Genomic DNA, 6793 nt, shown 5'->3' with positions numbered 1-6793 from the left:
GCAGTTAGTATGCACAGATTTCAGAGTTATCGCAGAACATTTGAGCGCATCCCATGGTACTCCAATTTTAGCTGTGTTAGGTGCATGTTAGCACCTAATGCAGCTTCCAGAAAAGACTCTTCAGTTGGTTCCATCAGTAGTTGTCATATCTCAGATACTAGTGTCCATCAATTGTTTTTTTCCCACAGCCAGTAGGTCGTATTTATGCACTGCAGAAATAATGTTCAACCAAAAATGATGATTAAGGAAACAACTAGCATATTTCCGATTTTGAGGAATCATTTGGAACTCTCTTCCTAAACAAATTACACAAATGATTACATTAGTGGGGTTCCTCAGGGGTCTGTGCTAGGACCGCTGCTTTTTAATATATTTATAAATGATTTACAGATGGGAGTAACTAGCGAGGTAATTAAATTTGCTGATGACACAAAGTTATTCAAAGTCGTTAACTCGCGACAGGATTGTGAAAAATTACAAGAGGACCTTACGAGACTGGGCGGCTAAATGGCAGATGACGTTTAATGTGAGCAAGTGCAAGGTGATGCATGTGGGAAAAAAGAACCCGAATTATAGCTACGTCATGCAAGGTTCCACATTAGGAGTTACGGACCAAGAAAGGGATCTGGGTGTCGTCGTCGATAACACACTGAAACCTTCTGCTCAGTGTGCTGCTGCGGCTAGGAAAGCGAATAGAATGTTGGGTATTATTAGGAAAGGTATGGAAAACAGGTGTGAGGATGTTATAATGCCGTTGTATCGCTCCATGGTGCGACCGCACCTTGAGTATTGTGTTCAATTCTGGTCGCCGCATCTCAAGAAAGATATAGTAGAATTGGAAAAGGTGCAGCGAAGGGCGACTAAAATTATAGCGGGGATGGGACGACTTCCCTATGAAGAAAGACTAAGGAGGCTAGGGCTATTCAGCTTGGAGAAGAGACGGCTGAGGGGAGACATGATAGAGGTATATAAAATAATGAGTGGAGTGGAACAGGTGGATGTGAAGCGTCTGTTCACGCTTTCCAAAAATACTAGGACTAGGGGGCATGCGATTAAACTACAGTGTAGTAAATTTAAAACAAATCGGAGAAAAATTTTCTTCACCCAACGTGTAATTAAACTCTGGAATTCATTGCCGGAAAATGTGGTGAAGGCCGTTAGCTTAGCAGAGTTTAAAAAGGGGTTGGACGGTTTCCTAAAGGACAAGTCCATAAACCGCTACTAAACGGACTTGAAAAATCCAAAATCCCAGGAATAACATGTATAGAATGTTTGTACGTTTGGGAAGCTTGCCAGGTGCCCTTGGCCTGGATTGGCCGCTGTCGTGGACAAGATGCTGGGCTCGATGGACCCTTGGTCTTTTCCCAGTATGGCATTACTTGTGTACTTATGATGTTTCGAAATTTACTGAAAACTCATATTTTCAGTTCAACCTTCAATAAAGCAAAGGACTAATTTTGAATTGAACGTTTGATCCTTCTATATTATATTCTATCTCTTTTAATTACTTCTTATCTCTTGGATAATTGAATTCTTACTTGATCACTCTATAATTAAAGATTACCTATCTAATATTGCTTAGTATAGTTTTACTCACTATCATTCTAGTTGAGTCTGCTTATTTATCTATTCTATATTGAAATTGTCAACTAGTTGCTTTTAGTATTCTATCATTTCTCAGTATAGAAATGTATATTTCAGGATTATTGTTACTTAGGTTGAAATAGTTCATTTAAAATTTCAACCCATTATATATGATGTATTATAAGAATTGATACTTTTCAAAATGCATACCATTCTACTGATGTTAAGCCATATTGAACCTGAGCTATTCTTGGGCTAATATGAGATAAAAATGTCATAAATACATTTGTAGGCTGAAGACAACACAATATCCTGCAAACATTGCTGAGATACAGACAATACCATGTCTAGTACTACAGATTTAAAAATAACTACAGCATATGATATATCCCCTTCCAAGTGGAACAATCGGGTTATATGAGCTCACAGGCATTTCCAAAACTCAAAATCACTGGACAATAGAATAACATATGAACTGAAGTTCCCCACTCTCACTCACAATGCCAGCAAAGGGGAGAAGCCATGGACCTTATTTTACAAAGTTTAACTGGTGTTCAAAAAATTGAACAATGCACAATAAAAAAAAAAGATTATGTTAAACTGGCTGATAACAGTGGGTGATTTACTCTGTTTCAAAATAATGTCCAATCTAACTCATGTTCCATTAAATCAACATCTTTTTCCAAAACGTTTTCGGGCCCCACTGCTGCAGGAAAGTGGACATCTCGCAAAATCTTACAAAATCTGGAGATGTGACCAGTGGCATAAATCTTATGGTATTTCTCTTTTTACCTTTATATTTTCACTTTAATCCGTTTAGCTCAGGTTTGTAGAACAGGCTGTCTGATGAACTTAGATTTTCAACTCTTCTGGTTAATTTTGCTTTCCCTAGCCATGGTCCCACTTTTGCAGTCTCTTTAGAGGTCCAGCACTAAAACCTTTTCCTTTCACACTTGATCTGCCCTGTCACTCCCATTCTTTGCCTGGCCTTCCTGAGTCTTGCTTCTCCAGTTTTCAACTGTAAGCCATAGATACCATATAAAATACAGCACAGTTTTGATAATCTCTGAGGACTGTTTTATTGTACAAATGGAACATAATACAGTAAATGATACAATCAGGAAATGGGTTGTCAACAGAAACACAAATTAAGGCATTTCCTATTCTTAGCCAGAAGAGACAGAATAGGAACAGTTCTACCCTGTGAGTTGGGAAACGTTAGACAATCCTAACTCGTTCTGGCAGCAAAACAACAGCATTAGTGTCCAACTGAAGTGTGATTTTGAATAGTAGATAAGTGCATGCAGGTGGACAGTTATTTGTTGTTCCGTACTTTGAAGGTGGCCTGCATGGAGAGCACATAGAATTTAAAAATAATAACTTCTTCACTTCCAGGGTTTTTAGTTTAGAAAGACAGTTGAACCAATAAACTTACTTGCACTGTGTTTGCTCCCTGTCTGAAACAGCACAGCCATACTTTTTAGATTTACATCAAATCTTCATTTTTTTTTTTACTATAGGCATAGAAAAGGAAAGAAAAACATGATTGTTTAAGGCCCTCACTGTGATGAAAGGCCATCGTTGATTCAGTACAAAATTCATCCTCTCACTGTAGTGCCTACCAGATGTAATAGCAGAAAGCACAGCATGAAACTGAACTGCTGTAAAAGAAACAAAAATCATTATTTGTAGACAAATGTCAAACCTTTGCAATCTCTTGTCATTGTGTGAGGTAGATACTCAATGTGGTTGCTTCTTTTATTTACTGGCAGCATAAATACTTTGTTGAAAAAAGGGACTGACAACTTTGCTGATGGATCTATATGTCTTTCCCCCTCTCTTGCCAGATTCAAATCCAGACTGAAAACACCTCTTTGAAGCTGTTTTTAAAATGAAAAAGTATTCATCTTGCACATGGCATCCTTTCCTTGCCTACAGGCTGCTCCCTTAGATGATGCTCATTAGACCTCACTCCTTGCAGTTGGAAACACCGCTTTAAATTAAAGGCCTGAGGTATCTTGTCTAACTTATTAATAATATAAGTTTCAAAAAGCAGGGGCTGTGTATTATTTGACAGCATCTCATAAACCACTGTTCAAAGTTAAGATCACAGCAGTATACATTTCAATGTAATACACACAATAGAATCATGAAGTGAAGCAGAAGCCCAGGGGAGTAAGGGTTCAAATCCCACTAACAGTAATTGTGGCCTTAGGCAAATTACATATGAGTCCTTTTACTAAGCTGCAGTAAGCACTAGCATGTGCTTACCACAACTTAAAATGGCTTTACAGTGGGCAGGGCTGCCAAGAGGAGCAGGGCTGGGGCAGGGTTCCTGGGGCCGGCCTCCAAGGGGGGGGGGGGGCTGGTTTCGAGGGAGCAGAAACTTCTTCCTACCTACCTGCTTCCGGGTCTGTCTCTTTCCTGCTGTGTGCCAGGATCCGGATAATTGCATTAACGCAATAACCCGGGTCCTGGCATACAGGAGCAGGAGACGACAGACTAAAGGAGAAGACACAGGAAGGCAAGTGTCGAAAACTGCTTGCTATTGTCCAATTATCGGAGCTGATTGGCTGTAGTTACAGTCAATGGTGCTAAGTCACCTCGACTACTGCAATGCACTCTATGCTGACTGTAAAGAACAAATCATCAAAAAACTTCAAACAGCCCAGAACACCGCAGCCAGACTCATATTTGGAAAAACAAAATATGAAAGCGCAAAACCACTAAGAGAAAAGCTCCACTGGCTGCCACTTAAAGAACGTATCATGTTCAAGATCTGCACATTAGTTCATAAAATCATTCACGGAGATGCCCCGGCCTACATGTCAGACCTTGTGGATTTACCACCCAGAAATGCAAAAAGATCAGCCCGCACATTCCTCAATCTACACTTCCCCAGCTGTAAAGGACTGAAATACAGACAAACACATGCGTCCAGCTTTTCATACACGGGCATGCAGTTGTGGAATGCCTTACCACGTAACTTAAAAACAATTTACGAACTAACCAACTTTCGCAAATCTCTGAAAACATATCTCTTCAACAAGGCATATCATGACATCGATCAACTATTGTAAACGCTATACATCACCACTTCACCTTATAGTCTAACTGGTCTCTTTCTATGCCTATTATCCTATTCTCTATGCAACTCCAAATGTAACTTTCTACTCTGGAATGGCGAATGCCATAACCGAACATTGTAAGCCACATTGAGCCTGCAAAAAGGTGGGAAAATGTGGGATACAAATGCAACAAATAAATAAAATTAATTAATTAATCAATTAAGTTGTGCACACAAAGTGGACATGCATCTACATTTGCGTGCGCAACTCAAAGCACCATATATATAATCTGGGGGAAGCCGTATTATTTAACACCAGCCAATATCTAGATATTGGCACTAAATATCCAGGTATAGTGGTAGCTGCTGCCAGTATGTATTCTACACCAGACCCCTGAGGCAGCCTCTGTAGGTGAAATGTAGCTATGTTGGGTATGTTTTCTTGCCACACAACAATCTTCACAATTGTTATTGTGTGGTGCTGTTTCCTTGCTTCCACATTATCTGGATAATAGTGATATTCAGTCTTTTTGCTGTTCTAAGTTGCCTGGATAGTTATCGTGATAGTGGTACAGAATATTACCAGTCCTCTGACTGCCCCTGGGTCTCCCTGGCTCTATCTAGATAGCACCAGGGTGGTCTGCATGGATTTTCAGCATTATTATCTGGATAATGTTAGAACATAAGAGCAGCCATACTGGGTGAGACCAATGGTCCATCTAGCCCAGTATCCTGTTTTCAAAAGTGGCCAATCCAGGTCACAAGTACCTGGCAGAAACCCAAATCGTGACAACATTCCATGCTACAAATCCATGGGCAAGAAGCTGCTTCCCCATGTCTGTCTCAATAGCAGACTATGGACTTTTCCTCCAGGAAACAGTTCAAACCTTTTTTTAACCCAGATATGTTAACCGCTGTTACTGCATCTTCCAGCAAAGCGTTCCAGAGCTTAACTATTTGTTGAGTGAAAAAATATTTCCTCCTATTTGTTTTAAAAGTATTTCAATGTAACTTCCTTGAGTGTCCCCAGTCTTTGTACTTTTGGAATGAGTAAAAAAAAATTGATTCACTTCTACTCGTTCTACACCACTCAGGATTTTGTAGACCTCAATCATATCTCCCCTCATCCATCTCTTTTCCAAGCTGAAGAGCCCTAACCTTTTTAGCCTTTCCTCATTTGAGACGTCCATCCCTTTTATCATTTTGGTCACTCTTCTTTGCTGAAAACCTGGGTATGACCCAGAAGTGTAGTCAGGTTGAGGGTGCAGGGGGAGCAGAGAGTTGACTACCGACAGCATCAGCACATATTTTAAATGCGATAGATCGTGTGAAAAATAGGCACCGTCGGAAGTCCATTTGGGGGAGTGGCCGCTCCCCTGGCGACCCACCTAGCTATGTCTCTGGTATGACCCCAGTCAGTGCTATTTATTGAGGTAGCAGGTGCTTTGAATACTGGACCCTTTGACTGTAAGTCCTTCAGAGATAAGGAAATACCCATTATATCTGAATATAACTTGTTCTGAACTGCTACTGAAAGGCATTAGCTAAATCCTAATAACATCATCTTTAACCCAACACCCCTGTTCAATACTCCCAACATACAAAACATTCTAAAACGCAGATCTTTAATAACCTCACAGTCAGAAACAACAGGATAAAAGTTTAAAAAAGTTGGTATAATAAAAGTTCACTGTACAAACCTGCAACCTCTTTCTGCTCTGGACTGAGAATCAGCAGTGTCCTCTAGATGAACAAGCATATTGGAGTGCAGAAGGAAGAGAAGTTACATTCTCTTTATAAGAAAAACCTAAAAAGCCCAGCACTAATCCTTCCCTAAATCAAGTCTAAGGAAAAGGAGACAGCCTAAGCAGCCATCACAGGCTCATTCCAAGTAACCTCCTTCTTTTTGGCTGAACAGTCACTTGTTTATTCAACTTGTACCCTACTCTTCCTGTAGAGGATCAAGCCTTATTTTTTACAAGGAGTAAAAAAACAAAACAAAACAAAAAAAAAAACCCAACAGATTCCCATGTCCTCAGCATCATGAAATCCAGTTATTACAGACATGTCAAGTCACATGCATTCAGCGAGTGGCACACACAATCGGGCCTTCTCCAGCTTAGACGCTTAAGGGGCCTGATC

General features: G+C 40.1%; 1 long non-coding RNA gene across 1 annotated transcript; it reads right to left on the bottom strand.

The window, feature by feature from the left end:
* Positions 1 to 2676: 2676 nt before the first annotated feature.
* Positions 2677 to 6408, bottom strand: LOC115462341. The gene is made up of 3 exons (XR_003940825.1): positions 6352 to 6408; positions 3020 to 3245; positions 2677 to 2929 (listed from the first exon to the last, which is right to left on the bottom strand). It is a non-coding gene; the product is annotated as an uncharacterized LOC115462341 (long non-coding RNA).
* Positions 6409 to 6793: the final 385 nt, after the last annotated feature.

This window comes from Microcaecilia unicolor, chromosome 2 (assembly GCF_901765095.1).
Source record: "Microcaecilia unicolor chromosome 2, aMicUni1.1, whole genome shotgun sequence".
Taxonomy (NCBI): domain Eukaryota; kingdom Metazoa; phylum Chordata; class Amphibia; order Gymnophiona; family Siphonopidae; genus Microcaecilia; species Microcaecilia unicolor.
Note: the sequence above shows the minus strand (reverse complement) of the source record. Positions and strands in the feature narration are given on the sequence as shown.